Source organism: Protopterus annectens, chromosome 7.part0 (assembly GCF_019279795.1).
Source record: "Protopterus annectens isolate FY-2018-M chromosome 7.part0, PAN1.0, whole genome shotgun sequence".
In the NCBI taxonomy this organism is placed as follows: Eukaryota; Metazoa; Chordata; order Ceratodontiformes; family Protopteridae; genus Protopterus; species Protopterus annectens.
In genome coordinates this window covers 1,692,316,325-1,692,332,768 of record NC_056739.1, presented here as the reverse complement: position 1 = coordinate 1,692,332,768, position 16,444 = coordinate 1,692,316,325, and the positions used below count along the sequence as shown (strand labels likewise).

Sequence of the window (16,444 nt, the reverse complement as noted above, 5' to 3'; positions counted from 1 at the left end):
TAGATGACCTATCTTTCCCCTGGGTCAACCTCTCGGTCTGTGCATTTCCCCCTACTACCTCTCATTACTAGGCAACTGCTCAAATAAGGGAGAAAAAAACAAGGACAATTCTGATTGCTCCAGACTGGCCTCGTCAGCACTGGTACCTACTGCTGCACAGCCTGTCCCCACTGCCACCTTGTTGTCTCCCTCAGACCCCAAACCTCCTGACCCAGAGGGAAGGAGAATTCACGCATCCCCAATTGCAGACCCTCAGTTCGGCAGGCTGACTTAATCCCTAAACACTGACCTAGCTCCCAATCTCAGTAAACAGGTTCTAGATGTAATACATGAGGCTAGACACCCTAGCGCTAGAAAGTCTTATGCTGACAAATGGAAAAGGTTCTGCAACTGGATTCAGGCTAAGGGAGCCGATACGGCACAGCCCTCCCTACCTCTCATGCTGCATTACTTAGCTGACCTGCTACACAGTGGTCTCTCTTTTTCCTCTATTAAAATTCATGCCTCTGCTAATTTCAACACTGTGCACCCACTTTTCTCACACCCTCTCATTAAACAGTTCCTGAGAGGGGCTAGCAACTTGAGGCCACCCAGAATAGCACCTACCCCAACTTGGGACCTAAACTTTGTGTTGGATAAGCTCACCCTGCCCCCCTTTGAACCAGCATCTTCAGCAGAGTTAAAGTATCTCTCTCCTGGAAGACAGCCTTGCTTCTCGCCATCACTTCAGCCAGAAGAGTATCAGAGCTGCAAGCACTCATGGCTGTAGAGTCCTTCATCATCTTCCATGCTGATAGGGTGTCTATCAGGATTAACCCAGCCTTCATGCTGAAAGTGATGTCCAGCGTGGCTCTCATCCAAATCCATTCATTTGCCCACCTTTTTCCCTAACTCACAAAACAAGGAGGAAAGAACCATGCACTCTAGATATGCATAAGACAGCTCAGATTCTACCTAGACAGGACTAAATCATTCAGAAAGACCGATCAATTGCTAGTCATGTTTGCCACAGGGGCAGAGGGCAAAGCCATATCCAAACAAACCATTTCCAAATGGCTAGCACACTGCATCCAGTTCTCTTACAAGCAACACAGGAAACCTCCCCCTAAGGGGGTCAGAACTCACTCTACCAGAGCAGCCTCCACCTCTTCAGCTTTCCTCAGAGGAGTCCCCACCAGGGACATCCTGGAGGCTGCCACATGGACATCTGTTCACACCTTCACCAAACACTACCACCTGCATATCTTCTCCAAATCTAGGGCAGGCTTTGCCACTGCAGTCTTGCAGGCCATCCTAGCCAGCCCATAGTCTTCTTGACTGCCTCCACCCTTTTCCTCAGCTTTGGGAATCAACCCAAATGTGATGACTGCAGCAGTGAAACACAAAGAACATAGCACAGTTGTGTACACTTCACATAAATGTAGATGTTCGAGTGTATTCTCTGTTGCAATCCTGGTTTCCCTCCCTCCATCCCCCTTCTCTCGCTCTCTCTCTTTACAAAGAACTTTTGGTATTTACTTTCTACTGGTGGGGTTCTTCCACCATATCCTAGCTCCCACTTGGGGGCTCCTGATGGTTAGGGGAAGAAAAACTGATGTAATGGCATTGGCTGCCTTACTTTATACTACTGATGACCTGATGTCAGTTTTGAAGCGACAGCAACCAACGCTAAAATACTAAGCCTCTGGTATACGGGCCGACTGAGGGCTGCCCTTGCAGGGATAACCCAAATGTGATGACTGCAGCAGTGAATACACTCGAACATCTACATTTATGTTAAGTGTACACAACTGTACTTTCTTTCTAGCCGATATACTTCACATGTGTTTTATACACTCAGTCAGTCTGCTTGTGTTTCTGGAAATCCTCTCCTTCCAGTCAGATAAGTACTCGTTTCTTCTCTAATTAATGTTCAGAAAATTTAGTAACGGTTTGTCTTGCGGGAAGCAAATTCCAATTAAAGATTTTCCACTTCTGTTTGTTTTGTTTGGAGCCTTAGCGATATAGCTCTAACTGCTCGGATTGTGGTAAGTTTCATGCAAAAACCCTTAAACGTAAGGCCAGTGTACTTGCAGCTCGTATGGAGTCCTATTTGTCAGCTTCTTCTGTAATGTCACAACCTCTGAATTCTGCAGGGCCCATACTAACTCCAGCAGCTGCTGGGGTGATACCAAAAAAACGAAAAAATGAAAAACCTAGATATCTGGAGGCTGAAGAAAAAACTACGGCTTCAGCACCTAAGTCGACTGAAGACCATGGTGGGTGCCTTCTTAGCCCACTGACATGACCCCTCTGAAAAAATGAAAAACCTAGAGATCTGGAGGCTGTGGGAAAAAAACTACGGCTTCAGCATCTAAATCAATCGAAGTCCGTGGTGGGTGCCTTCTCAGCCCACTGGCATGACCCCTCAGGAGGCCGCCACAGTCTCCACCCTACCCAAAACTATCACCACCACTCACACGTCAGTCTGTTCTGATGCCACTATGTAGGCATCAGCTTCTGATGTCCAAGTGATTCTGCAGGGAGACAGTAGGTCTTCACTAACTACTGACATTACTAATGAGGTTGTGATTAGACAGTCATATTCTTCAGCCACACCTATTAAACTGAAACGCACTCCTGCCTTGGCGTCACCACAGCCCTTGGCCTTCGTGTCTCAATCCAAAGTCCAGGATTTGGTTAAATAGCACAGGAATTCATGGGCTTCGTTAAATCCAGAGAACAATCACAACCTTCTTCTGAGGCTTATCCAAGTCCAGCTAAAAGAACAAGGGAAGCAGCCTTCCAAGAGGAGGAAGACTGTTCATCCTGTGAGGATGAGGAAGAACTCTCTTATTTGGGTCATTTACAACCCCAAATGTACCCTGACTCAGACTTTGATAATGCTCTGTCTTCATCTTCCCCACCCAAAGACTTTTCTTTCGGAGACGCATTATACAAAATGAGGACGCTTTTAACTGGGAAAGTAAGAGGTTCTCCCGGGCACATACTCATTACAGGGAGTTATTCAGCTTACCGTGTCCTAGACTATTGGCTATTCCTTCAGAACATATTGTATTAAATGATGATTTTGAGAGCATAGTCCTACACCCTGACTCCCTTACCACTGGTGCCTAGGAAGCAAGACAGGCTTTAAGGAGTGCTTGACTCTCACAAGCATCTCTACAAAAATCCTAAAGCTGATCCTGCTGTGGTCTCCACGGAGTCTGCCATAAGGGATCCCTAAAGGACCATCTAGGCATGCCCTACTTAATGACAGGGAGAGCAGAGTACTGAATATGTTTGGCAAGAAAACCTGTACCTCTGCAGCTATAGCCATGAGAAATTTAAGTTGCCAGTTTCATATGATAAAATACTAGGAATCACTTCAAGATAAAATGATAGCAAATCTTGACCCTGTGGCAGGTAGAACTTTGCACAGAGAGGTCCAGGACATAGCTAGAGAGGCTTTACAGGTAGCCAGACCCTCCTAGAAATGTGGCTGTGATGCCTTAGATGCTTCTTGCAGGGCAGCTGCCACAGGTTCATGTATCTGCAGACATGCATGGCCCAGAATTTGGCCACAGTCAAACCAAATGAAAGCAGAGTTATTGAATGCCACTCTAAACAGAGTTCCCATTCTGACCTCCAGCTGAACAAGTCTTTGAGAAACTAGACAAAATAGCAAACAAATTAAAACTGTCAAAGGATTCTACTTGTCTTCAACCCCAGAGTACAGTAGAAACTACCCCTCTAAACCTTGGCCCTTTACACCACAAGACAAAGTGAGGTCTCTCCATGGAAAAAGACCAAGGCAATCCAGATGACGAAAAACAGAACAGTCACAGAGATCGAGTGCTGCCAAAGAGCACACCCAACACAGATAACAGCTGTAACTATGTGCTACCCCTCCTCCCCCTCCCTCTTTCTGGACATCTGGCAGGAAGACTGTGACTCTTTTTAAGCCTGTGGAAGGCCATCACAAGGGATCAATGCGTCCCCAGGATTGTAGATAAGGAATACTGCATCCAGTTCAGAGAAATCTGTCCCCCTTTTTGGGTGTACCAAACCTCCAAAGGAACAAGAAAGCCTCTTCCCCAGGTTATCAAAGATTTACTTCAGCAAGAGTTCATATAGCCACTTCCCCCAGGTCAAGAGGGAAAAGGCTTTTATTCAGGGATCTTCCTGTTCCCAAGAAAAAAGGGAACATGGAGACCTATCTTGGATCTTTCAAAACTAAACAAATTCCTCTATGTGCCAAAATTCAGGATTCTTACATTGCAAAAGCTGCTACCCGTGATTTTCCAGGATGCCTTCATGGTCATACTGGACTTAAAGAATGCTTCCCTTATTGTTTCTATAGCATTCAGTCACAGAAAATACCTACGATTTGTAGCCTCAGGCTGCCACAGTTTTGTGCTTTACCATTTGGTTTGTTTACTGCCCCAAGAGTTTTTACAAAATGTCTGGCACCCTTGATAGCACACTGCAGAATGCCGGGGGTGCACATATAGCTCTACCTAGACAACTGTCTCATCCAAGGAAGATCCACCTCAGAGACCCTAGATGTCTTCCACACCTCTGTAGACTTCTTCCAAAAGGTGGACCTCACGTTAAATATACAAAAGTTTCAAATCACACCCCAAATAAGAATCCTGCTTCTCGGGGTCCTGATAGATTCAGTCCAACAGAAATTATTACTCCTTGGGACAGGGTTGTTTTCCTGAAAGATTATTTGAACAGCCTTCTCACAAAACAACTTATCTCGGACAGAGTTCTTAAGGATCTTGGGATACATGTTGTCATGTATCCTGATGGTACTGTTATCAAAGCTACACATGATGAAACTCTACTGGTTTCTCAGTTTCGGGGAGCAGCACTCACACTCCCTAGAAATGCTTCTACCCTCGCTCCTGTGCTTCAGGGAGGAACTTCTATGGTGGAAAGACACCATATAAGAGAACCTGGGGCAACTTTCACACTGCCTCAGGCAGACAAGACCATCACTATGGGCAGCTCAGATGTAGCTTGGGAGCCCACTGAGGATGTAGGGCATTTGTTCCCCACAGCAGAAGAAATTGCACATCAGTCTAAAGGAAATACTAGCAGTATTCCTATCCGTAAAAGCTTTGACAGCATTTAAGCCCAGAAAGTCTGCAAATCTGGGGTGACAATATCATGGTGGTACATAAGCAAACAAGGAGGGATCTTACCTTACCCACTGTGCAGCCTTACCAGAAAGATCTGAATGTTAGCCCAAGACTTGGGGACTATCTCATAGTGTTGTACATCCCAGGCTATGTCAGTCTTCTAGCAGACTCCCTGAGCAAGGACCTACTAGAGCCAAAAGAATGGATTTTGAAAAGTGAAGTCTCCTGGATCTCACCACTCTATGGGCATCCCCTCTATAGACCCTTTTCCCTCTCTCCACAACAAACAACTTCTGAGATTGTGCTCCAAAACGTAACAGGAGGGCAAGGAAAATTGATGCCTTCTCCTTTGCTTGGATTCATCGGTTCCTGTATGCTTATTCTCCCTTAACCTTGATTCTGAAGGTAGCTAAAAATGTAAGGACCGACAGACCCAATATGATACTGGTAGCGTCTTTCTGGCCTAGACAACTTTGGATGTCCTCCTGTTCATCTGCTGCAGTATTCCTAACGTAAGGGGAGTAGCCACCCAAGGTGATGACCTGACGTCAGCCAAGTCTTTTACTACCTAGAGTGCGTGGTATGCCTGATGAAGGCCACTATCAGACATTGGCCATTAAAGAGATGTAGGTGCACACCACCCTCTGAACTTCTTTGCCGTCAGTCAGATCGACATTCCTGGATGTAGTTCTGCTGCTGGAATCGCTTGCTTCTTAAAGATAAGTGCCCTGTTGGGGAAACCTTTTTTGTCTTTTTCTGCTACCTTGTCTTTTATTGCGGTTAATGTCATCCAAGAAAGGGAAGTGTGACTGTGGAAGACAGATTCCATATAAAGATAGTCACTCCCAGAGCCTCTTTTGTCTCAGGCCCCAATACAACCACAAAAACTACTCCATTTGTCAGTCTTTTATACCCTGGATCTTCGGAAGTCTCATCATCCCTCGTGATCCATTTGGAAAATCAACGCCTTAAGCATTTAGCCAAGAGTATGATGGAAAGTTCCTCAGACCCAACGGTTGAGCTTGTTAAGCGTAAGGCAAAAAAACCTAGGCCCGAGGCTGAAGCTGTGCTTCTTGATATGGATGTCTCTCCCGAAGCACATTAGAGCTCAAGAGACACACACTGTCACGGATCCAGATCCACAGACCGAGCCCCTTTCACAGGCCACCTTGGTAACGGACATATGCATGTCCAGAGAAGCAATACAGACCGACTCCCAATGTCCAGGGGATCCCAGGCTTATTGTGTCAGAAGGCCCTAGGGGAATTACTCAGATCGTGGTTAGAGAGGACGTGGACTCGGACTTGGTTGAATGTAGGCCTATGTCTGGCCCACGTTCTTTGCATCAGATGGATACCCCAGCAAAGAAGAATGAAAAAACTAAACGTGTCTCAGCCCGACCCTCAGGAAGAATGGCAACATTTCACGAAAGGCCTGTTTAAGGCGTTCGTGGCACTAAGGCCTTCCTCAGGTTGCCCAGCTTCCCTTCCTGCCTGGCCTTCTTCCCCCCAGAAAAGACCTAGGCCTCAAGGTACTTCAGAGAAAGATTCCTCATCTGAAAAGGACAGTGATCCACTGGATTACTCATCTCAAATCACCTGACACTTATAGGTTCATAGGTTCATAGGTTTATACTAGGCTATCTGCCCGAGGGCATTTACAAGCCTAGCCCATCGTTTTGTAACTTCATGCCTTTTTAGTATGGGGAACTATACCCATTGCTTTGCTACCTCTCTGCTGACACTGAAGTAAATGATAGGGGGGGTATATCGATCTCCCCATCCATTGATTCCATTTCTCTTGAAAGCTTGAAGCAGGAGGCCTCCCTCACATAGCCGGGTGATTTTTTGTTCCACAGAGGAGTCTTTGGGTAATGAATCTATCCCTCCAGCCAGCCCGTCGTCTATAATTAGTCTGTCGGCGGTTCCTGGCTCTCTCTGATGGAGATTCCTGATTTCTCTATTTTTTGAGGTTTGATCTGGGCTTGACATGGCCTTGTGTATATGTTGAAGTCAAGGTCACCTCTGAGTCCAATGATGAAGCGAGCATGGAACTGGAGTTCTTTCAGCATTTTGGCAGCATAGCATAGGACAGATTTTGGTGATTTGGTTTGGCCCTTTTGGTGAGGAACTTTTGCAGTTGTGGCCAGGTGCAGGTCAGATGCTTCATCATTGTCATTGCATTGATGGGCAGTGTAGATGTGGGTGAGAGGTCTGATGAGTGATGAGTAAGGGGGATCTAGATGATCCCCGTGAAGTGAATTTGTATCCCTTCATGATGCCTAACTACTTTAGCTTAGCTTAACTTCAGCTACATATGGGTGACCTCAACCTGGGTCCCCAGGTCCCTGATGGTCCCTGTCTGTGCTCCTTGGTTGCCACCTGTTGTCAGCTAGTTGTAGGCTAGTGGCTTTTTGGCATTTTCACTATTTGGCTTTTTCTTTGCATTTTTTGGGCATTTAACTTCAGGCCGTGGCTCTGGATCAGTCTGAACTTTCTGTGTTTCTGTTCTCTGGCATAGTCATAGGCAGCCAGTTTTTTCTATGGTTGCAGTCATCTGACCCTCTTTGTCAGCCATAACCTCCTGTGTTTGCTTGTACTAGATGCAAACAAGATGCTGAACAAGAGTGGGCCCCTGTGGGACATAATGGGCGGTAATTTCAGGGGTGGTGGGAGCACGCCTTTGTGCGCCTACCCTGGGTGTCTTAGATTATGCATCCCATGAAGAAGATTCAAATGGAACAGAATCTCCTATGGAGGAAATTTCCTTTAGGGAGACCATTTATAGAATGTGAGATCACTTTAAATGGTACAGTATAGAGATGTCTGAGGACCAAAAACGTTATGACCTTCTCCAAGTAGAGTCCCCTAGCTCTTTAGCCATTCCTCCTGTGATACCAGCCTTTTTAGATGCCTTTGCATCTACTTCTATTCACCCTGACTCTCAGCCTCCAGCTCCGAAAAAGCCAGACAGGTACTACAAAGTACCTAAGGAGTGCAGTTTTCTTTTCAAGGCCCCAGTAGCAGACCCTTCTGTGATTTCAGTAGCCCCTGATAAGGCCTCCAGGTCGCTTACTTCTACTTTCGTCCTCCTTTCGGATAGTGATAGCAGACAGTTGGAGAGCCTGGGCAACAAAATTTATACCTCAACCACCTTAGCCTTCAGAGCTTTGAACTACCAGATCCACATGACCAAGTATTATCTGGAACTTCTGTCTCAGATTTCCAAGCTTGTGTCAGACATGCCAGACTGTGAGAATAAGGCCTTGGCATCTTCCCTCATTGCTACTTCATCTCAGGTAGCCAGACATTCTATTAAATGCAGCTACGATGCTGTAGAAGCCACCTCACGAGCTGGAGCTTCTTCCGCTGCCCTAAGAAGATTTGCATGGCTAAGGCTTCAGCCCCTTCCTGAGGACATTAAGACAAAGAAATTGGACGCCCCCTTGGACAATTGTGCTCTTTTTGGTAGACCCTCTGCAGAATTATTCAAATTTCTGCAAGAAAAGTGCAAGGAGCGAAAAGAGCTTAAACACATTTTGGTCTCCCCTGTGCCTAAATTCCACTTGAATTACCCTACAAAACAGGTCTTTATGCACAGGCAATCCTGACCCCCACAAATAAAACTCGCAAAAAGCCTAAGAAGACTCATCAGTTTTCTCCTACATCATCATCATCATCTCAGCTTGCTAAGCAGCCCTTTCCTGATCAGACAGGCTCATCCTCGTGACTCCTTAAGCAATCTAAGCACCCCTCCCCTCTTCCTGAGCCTTACCCTATTCCTTCAGTTCTGGGAACACATCACTCAAGGTTCTTGGGTGCTAAGCATCATCAAGAGAGGATACTTCATGGTCTGGCACACAGTGCCTGCCTTCAGAGGTATACCCTAACCTTCAAAAGAACAGGAGCCTCTTTTTCCCCCAGTTCTGCAAAAATTGCTAGAACAGGGCACCATCGAACCTGTGCCCCCAGACCAAGAGGGAAGAAGCTTCTACTCACGCTTATTCCTAGTTCCCAGGAAGTAAGGTCCTTGGAGACCCATTCTAAACCTCTACTATCTCAATGACTTTCTCATAGTTCCAACATTCAAAATGCTTACTCTACAAACACTATTCCCTCTCTTCCTCTCTCAAGCATTCCTAGCCTCACTAGACATCAAAGAATGCCTACCTCCATATTCCATTCACCCCAGATACAGGACATTTCTGTGCTTCTGTGTGGGATCCTCACACCGTCAGTCCTCAGCTTTGCTGTTTGCAGTCTGCACTGCCCCAAGTGTCTTCACAAAATGCCTAGCACCAGTGGTCGTCTTTTGCAGACTCCAAGGTATCCTAATCTTCCCCTACCTAGACAACCTTTTGATTCAAGCTAAATCCCAACTGGAATTGAACAAAAACCTCCAATCAACAGTTGCCATTTTGCAAAGCCTGGGATTCACCATAAACTTATCTTCCCTGGTCCCATCCCAAGACCATGTCTTTCTGGGGTGCAGATTTCAAACCAAGGGTATGGTGGTGTCTGTTCCACCTACCAAGGCACAGGAGAGTTCTCTACTCTTCGCAGAGATTCTCCACCTCAGTCTGCTGTCTGGAATATGGTTTCTGAGAATCTTGCGGTTGATGGCATCCACCATCTCAATGCTTTCTCTAGTAAGGTTACACATGAGGAAATTCCAGTGGTTCCTTAAAGTCATTGTGATCTCAGCATCCCCACCCTCTAGAATTCCAAATTCCTCTTCTACCCTGTCTTAAGAAGGAGCTCCAGTGGTGGATGACACATCTATCTGTAAACCCAGGCCCCCTCCCATTCATCCACTGCTACTAACTCAAGTACTGTACACAGATGCATCGTGTATGGGCTGGGGAGCATCCCTGGACCACCAAACAGTCCATGGTCAGTGGACATCCTCTCAGAGGGGGGATCACATAAATGTCAAGAAAACTAAGGCATTACTCCTTACCCACAAAATTGGGGGGGGGCAGATCTTACCTCCTTTGCAGACTAGCCTTACAGGCCTGGGGTCTAGCACGCCTACTACAAATATCCCTTCAGGTAGTCTACATTCCTTCCAGTCAGAATGCTGTGGCAGACACTGAGCAGATTTAGAGCACAAGTCCACGAATGGATGCTTCACAGGGATGTGTTCTTAGACATAGTCCACCAGTGGAGTATTCCACAAATAGACTTGTTTGCCTCCCCCCGATCAAGCAACTTCCAAAGTTTTGTGCCAGAGAACCTCATTTTCAGCCATGGAGAATGGACACCTTATCAATCCCTTGGAAGGGAAATTCCTGTATACATTTCCCCCCTTCCACTCATTCCGAAAGTCCTGCTGAAAATTCAACCAGACAAACCAAAAAATCTTGCTGGTGACTCCTTATTGGCCAAGACAGCACTGGTTCCCCATCTCCTTCGTCTAGCCAAGGGCAGTCGCCACAAGTTGCTCCACAGAGTGGACCTACTAACACAGAACAAGAGCTCACTAATCCACCCACACTTGGAGACCCTCCAGCTGACCCTGTGGGTGATAGAGCCCTGATTCCTTTCAGACACCTTTATTCTGAGGGTGTACTTCAAGTCCTGTAGGAGGCCAGGAAACCTAATACCAGAAAAGTTTACCTCTTCAAATGGAAGAGATTTTTGCTTTGCTGTCTTGTTAGAAATCAGGACCCGCTTACGGTGGACTCCCCTATGGTTCTGTCATATCTTTGTGAATTGCTTAATGCAGGTTTAGCTTATTCCTCCATAAAACCACATCTGTCAACTGTCTCTGCTTGTCTGCCACTTTTTCCACCCTTAGTTTCCAGATTTGAGGCCAAACAATTCCTTAAAGTCATCCTCCACATCAGACCTCCCAGGAGACTTGTAGCTCTACCCTGGGACCTTAACTTTATGCTATAGAAACTGACTCAAGCACCTTTTGAACTAGCTTTCTCTAACTCTCTCAAACACTTTACTTGGAAAACTGTCTTCCTGTTGGCCATTACCTTTGCCAGGTGGTTTTCAGAATTACAAGCCCTTATGGTGTCTCTTCCTTTCCTATCCTTCCACAAAGACAGGGTTTCCCTTCGAACCAGCCCCTCCTTCATGCTAAAGGTAGTCAATGAATTGTCCTTAACTCAGGCTTTTCATCTCACCACCTTTTTCTCCTGTCCCCAGAACAGTAGTAAGAGGATTCTACACACACTTGATGTACACAGACAATACAGCAATTCAGGATGTTCTTCATCTCACATTGCTGCAGTCCTCCTCAGTCTTTTGCCCGCATTCTGAGTTTCAGACCAAACCAAGTTGGATCCTCCGACATCCGCTTCCACGAAGAAAGCGAGAAGACAATCCTGAAACCTAGACAGGTTGATTCTCGCCGACGCGACGCCGGGTCAGAGAAACTACAGTGGAGCAGGTGGATCCGCTGAAGTTTTTGCTGAGTCTCAGGGGAAACTTTGATTTTGCAGGATGTGGCCTCACAGAGTCAGGTCAAGCTGAAGGGGCTCTCAGGTTACTGTTCTCCCTCTCTCTGCCTAAGGTGGTTAGGCCTTCTGGCTACTTTCTCTAGGCTTCCTCTAAGGGGTCTGTTTTGCCTTCCCTCTGTGTCCCCTCCCAGGTACTTCAGGGTCTGCCTAAAAAAGCACATGCTTAAAATGGCAGAAGATTTGATTACTTTAATTAGAGGTTCTATGCCCCTGATAAGAGGAGGCCCAGGGGAGCCAGAGTTGGAAAAAGTTTGGATCAGGCCTCAGATGACTCAGACTCTTCTGCTGATAAGATTCAAGATTTTGATGCAGAGGATTCCACCTTCTGCTTCTCCTCCAGAGGATTTTCATTTTCAGAAACTCTGCATTCCATGAGGGAGCATTTTAAGTGGGAAGGACAGGATTTCTCTGATTCACGGAAGAGGCTTAGGAATTCTTGTTTTACCACAGCATAGACCCTTGGCTATACCTCCTGTTTTGGATGTTGTTCAAGATGTTTTCTCGAGGCTTCCTTAATCCAGATTCCCAGTTAAACCGACAGGTATTACAGGGTGCCTGAGGGCATATAATATCTGTATAAGAGTGACCCAGAAACTATTAGTCAGAGCTTTGGATAGATTTTAGCAATGAGGGCTTTAAATTGCCAGTTTCATATGTTGAAATATCAGAATTTCCTCCTTTCTCAGCTAAAATCTAAAGTGATGCTGCTTGGGGGAGAGCATAGAGTGTGTAAGAATTGATTTATTACATGTCTCTGAACAGGTGGGTAAGCATTCTTTGCAGTGTGGTTTTGATGCTGTACAGGCCTCTTCTAGGGTGGCTGCCACTGGTTCAGTTCTTAGGATCAGAATTTGTCGAGCATGTTAAAACTAGAATTCTGGATGCCCCTTTACAGTCTGTTTGTTTGGTAGAAAATGGAAGACAAGGCTAAGTCCATGCAGACTGTTAAAGATTTTTGCAGGTGCAACCTCCAAAGTTTAGTAGAAATTGGCTCAGTCTGGCAGAGCTCACAGTACATTCAGGCCTAGAACTTGGAGTTCACCTGCACAATCTGCAGGTGAGGGCAGGGCCAGTCCCAGGCCCAATGACCTGCATTTTCAGCTGCCAGATTCTTCTTCCCTGGGCTCCTTTGGGAGGAAAGTTAGCAATCTTCAAGCAAAACTGGCTTTTAGTCACCCAGGACAAATGGGTATTGGATATTATAAACCGAGGCTACAAGTTCTATTTCCATACATTGCCTCCTTTCAAAGGCATGCCAGACGCTCCTCCTCGCAAAGGATAGAGGCTCACAAGCAGATTTCTTTACTTCTTCAAATAGGAGCTATACAGCCAGTTCCTCTGTCAGAAGTGGGACTAGGATTTTATTCTCTGTTTCTAGTACCAAAGAAAGGGAACACGTGGAGACCAATTTTGAATTTATCTATCCTCAACACTTATCTGGACATTCGTTCAAAATGCTGACGTTACAACAGCTTTTACCTCTGTTGGGAAAAGATCACTGGATGGTAACTCTGGATCTCAAAGAGGCTTATCTTCATGTTCCTATCAGGCCCAGTTGCAGGAGGTACCTGGAAATTTACATTATCAGTTCTCTGCATTGTCCTTTGGCTTATCTACTGCACCCAGAGTGTTCACAAAGGTTCTGGCTCCAGTGATAGCCTTTTTCAGGTTAAGAGGAATACAGATTTATCCTTATTTGGACGATTGCCTGATTATCGCACAACACAAAGACGAACTTCTGCATCATCTACAGTATGTGATGGTAGTGTTAAGATGCCTAGGGTATTCTGTGAATGAAACAAAGTCCAGTCTAGTACCCTCTAAGGACATGTGCTTTCTGGGTGTGAGACTGAATACAGCTTCCCAGATGGCCTTTTTGACCCCGGACAAACAAAGCCTTTCTCTATTTCCATCAAATGTCTCTACAGTCCAGGCTGACTGCAAGGACAGTCCTTCAAGCCTTGGGGTTCATGGCATCTTGTATTCTGGTGCTTCCCAATGCCAAACTGCATATGAGGAAGCTTCAATGGTATCTCAAAATGTATGGACACAACACTGCCAAGATCTAGACACTGTCATTCAGATAATACCTTGCATTCGGAAAGAATTTTTGTGGTGGGCTCAGGAATGTCACCTAAACAAGGGACTCTCTGTGACCCGACCAGAGGCGAGTCAGATTCTAACGACAGATGCCTCGGACAAGGCTTGGGGAGCACACCTCAATGGAAAATGGGTGCAAGACACGTGGCCTGTCAGACTTCAACATTTGCATATCAACTTGAAGGAGATGTTAGCAGTCCAATTTGCATTGATGGCTTTCAAGGATTTACTTCACCCAGGACAGGTGTTGATTCAAACAGACAACACTACTGTCATGTGGTACATCAACAAGCAAGGGGAACCCATTCGCACCCTCTTTGCAGGCAAGCGATGATTTTGTGGAGACTGCTCTCAGTTTACACCTCAATCTTCAGGGAGCACAGAACTCCTTAGCGGATGTGTTGAGCAGACAAATTGTGGATCCTCACGAGTGGAAACTGGATCCTCATGTGTTTCAAAGTTGACAGTGTTATGGGGACTCCAGACATAGATCTGTTCGCTTCTCCACTAAATTACCAGTTGCCAAAGTTTTGCACAAAATGTTTCATCCCACAGCTTGGAAGGTGGATGCTCTATCATTCAGTTGGAGCAATCTTCATGTCTATGCCTTTCCACCTCTGCCTCTCATTCCCAAGGTACTCCTGAAGGCCAGAATAGACAAGCCATCCATGATTCGGATAGCGCCGGATTGGCCTCGACAGCACTGGTACCCACTACTGAGGAGTTTGAGCCTCCATGGCCTCTGCCTTTGATTCCGCATCTTTGTCTCAGGAGGCGATCACTTCCTCAATGTCAAGATTCAGTCTCTGCATCTCACAGCCTGGCATATTCTGCTTTAGACCCTGGAGGGTCTCAGCTTCCACAACAAGTTTTGAATGTTATTTTGTAGGCCAGAAGGCCTAGTACAAGGAAAGTTTACGCTGATAAATGGAGGAGATTTTTCTTTGGAGCAAAGCGAAGGACTTTGATGTTTCCAAGCCTGATTTAAGTGTTTCTCTTCAATATCTTACAGAGTTATTGGACAAGGGTTTGTCTTTCTCCTCGATAAAGGTTCATGCTGCAGCCATTTCTGCTCACTATGACTGTGACCCTCCTTTATTTTCCCATCCTTTGTTTAAGCAATTTCTTAGAGGGCAAAGAACATAAGACCCCCAGCTCCTACTCCTGCTTGGGATCTCAATTTTGTGTTGGAAAACTTACTCTACAACCTTTTGAGCCTGCAGCTACTGCCGAGTTAAAGTATTTATCATGGAAGACTGCTTTTTGTTGGCCATTACCTCTGCAAGAAGGGTTTCTGAATTACAGGCCCTTATGGCAGTGGAACCTTCCTGATTTTTCATAAGGATAGGGTATCTTCTAATCCTTCCTTTATGCCTAAAGTGGTTTCTAGTGTGGCGTTGAACCAAACTATTCATTTGCCTACTTTTTATGCAAACCCCAAAATAAAGGGGAGAAGATTTTGCATACTTTGGATATTCACAGGCAGTTCGTTATTATTTGAGCAGAACCAAGGGGTTCAGGCAGTCTCAGCAGTTGTTTGTTTCTTTTGCTTTGGGTTCTCAGGAAAACCTGTTTCAAAACAAACTATTTCTAAATGGATTGGGTTTTGTATTTCTTTCTGTTATTCCCATCATGGTAAGGAGGTTCCGCTGGAATCAGACCTCATTCCACTAGAGCTACTGCCACTTCTACTGCCTTTCTAAGGGGTAGCTACAAAGATATTTTGAAGCAGCCACTTGGAGTTCAGTACATACTTTTTCCAAGCATTACCACCTTCCTCTTTATTCTAAGTCTAGGGCTGGATTTGCCACTGCAATATTACAGGGCATTTTAGCAGCCCTAATGCTTTATGATTTTGCCATCCTCCCTTTACCTCTGCTTTGGGATTCTACCCATATGTAAGGACTGCAGCAATGTGAGATGAAGAACATAGTACAGTTTTGTACCTACCATAAATGTAGATGTTCGAAGATCCACATTGCTGCACCTTCCCTCCTTCCCCTCTGTAGTTTGGCATGGTTTTATGGTTTGGGTGATGGTTGTTGGGCATGTTTTTAGGAGGTATCCTGTTTTGGGCTGTGGCCTTTCTTTTTAGGGCCTTCTGACATCTGGGGCAAGAAAAGACTGAGGATATGACGGTCATCTAATACTTTGGTATTCCCATATGTAAGGACTGCAGCAATGTGGATCTTCGAACATCTACATTTATGGTAGGTACAAAACTGTACTTTTTACCTACACAAAACTAAACCCTTTAGGAAATCAGACCAACTGTTTGTGTCATTCCACCCCAGGGCTTTGGGATTGCCTGTGTCCAAACAGACCATCTCCATTTGGATATCCAAATCCATTGCCTTTTGCTATTCTCTCCAAGGTAAAGCTCTTCCAGGCTCAACCAAAGCTCACTCTACAAAGGCAGTGTCTTCGGGGCTTTCCTCAAAGGATTGGACACCAACTCTGTCTTAGAAGCAGGTACTTGAACATCTGTCCACACCTTCTCTAAATGTTATAGGCTGGATTCCATCTCCAGATCCAGGGCAGGGTTTGCCAGGACCATTCTCCATGGCTTCATGGAAAGTTCCTCTGCCACTTCCTCCTCCCTTTCTGCATGAGATTTGTACTCTCCTTTATATTAGGAATACTGCAACAGATGAATAGAAGGATGTAGATTAGTTATGTAAGAACTTACCATAATGATAGGTGTCCATCTCTTCTCTGTTGCAGTATTCCATCCCACTCTCCT

General features: G+C 45.6%; 1 protein-coding gene across 2 annotated transcripts in view; it reads left to right on the top strand.

The window, feature by feature from the left end:
- The window catches only part of KIF7 (kinesin family member 7), a 1,697,985-nt gene that overhangs the window by 824,279 nt on the left and 857,262 nt on the right, over nt 1-16,444 (top strand). The window lies entirely within an intron of this gene.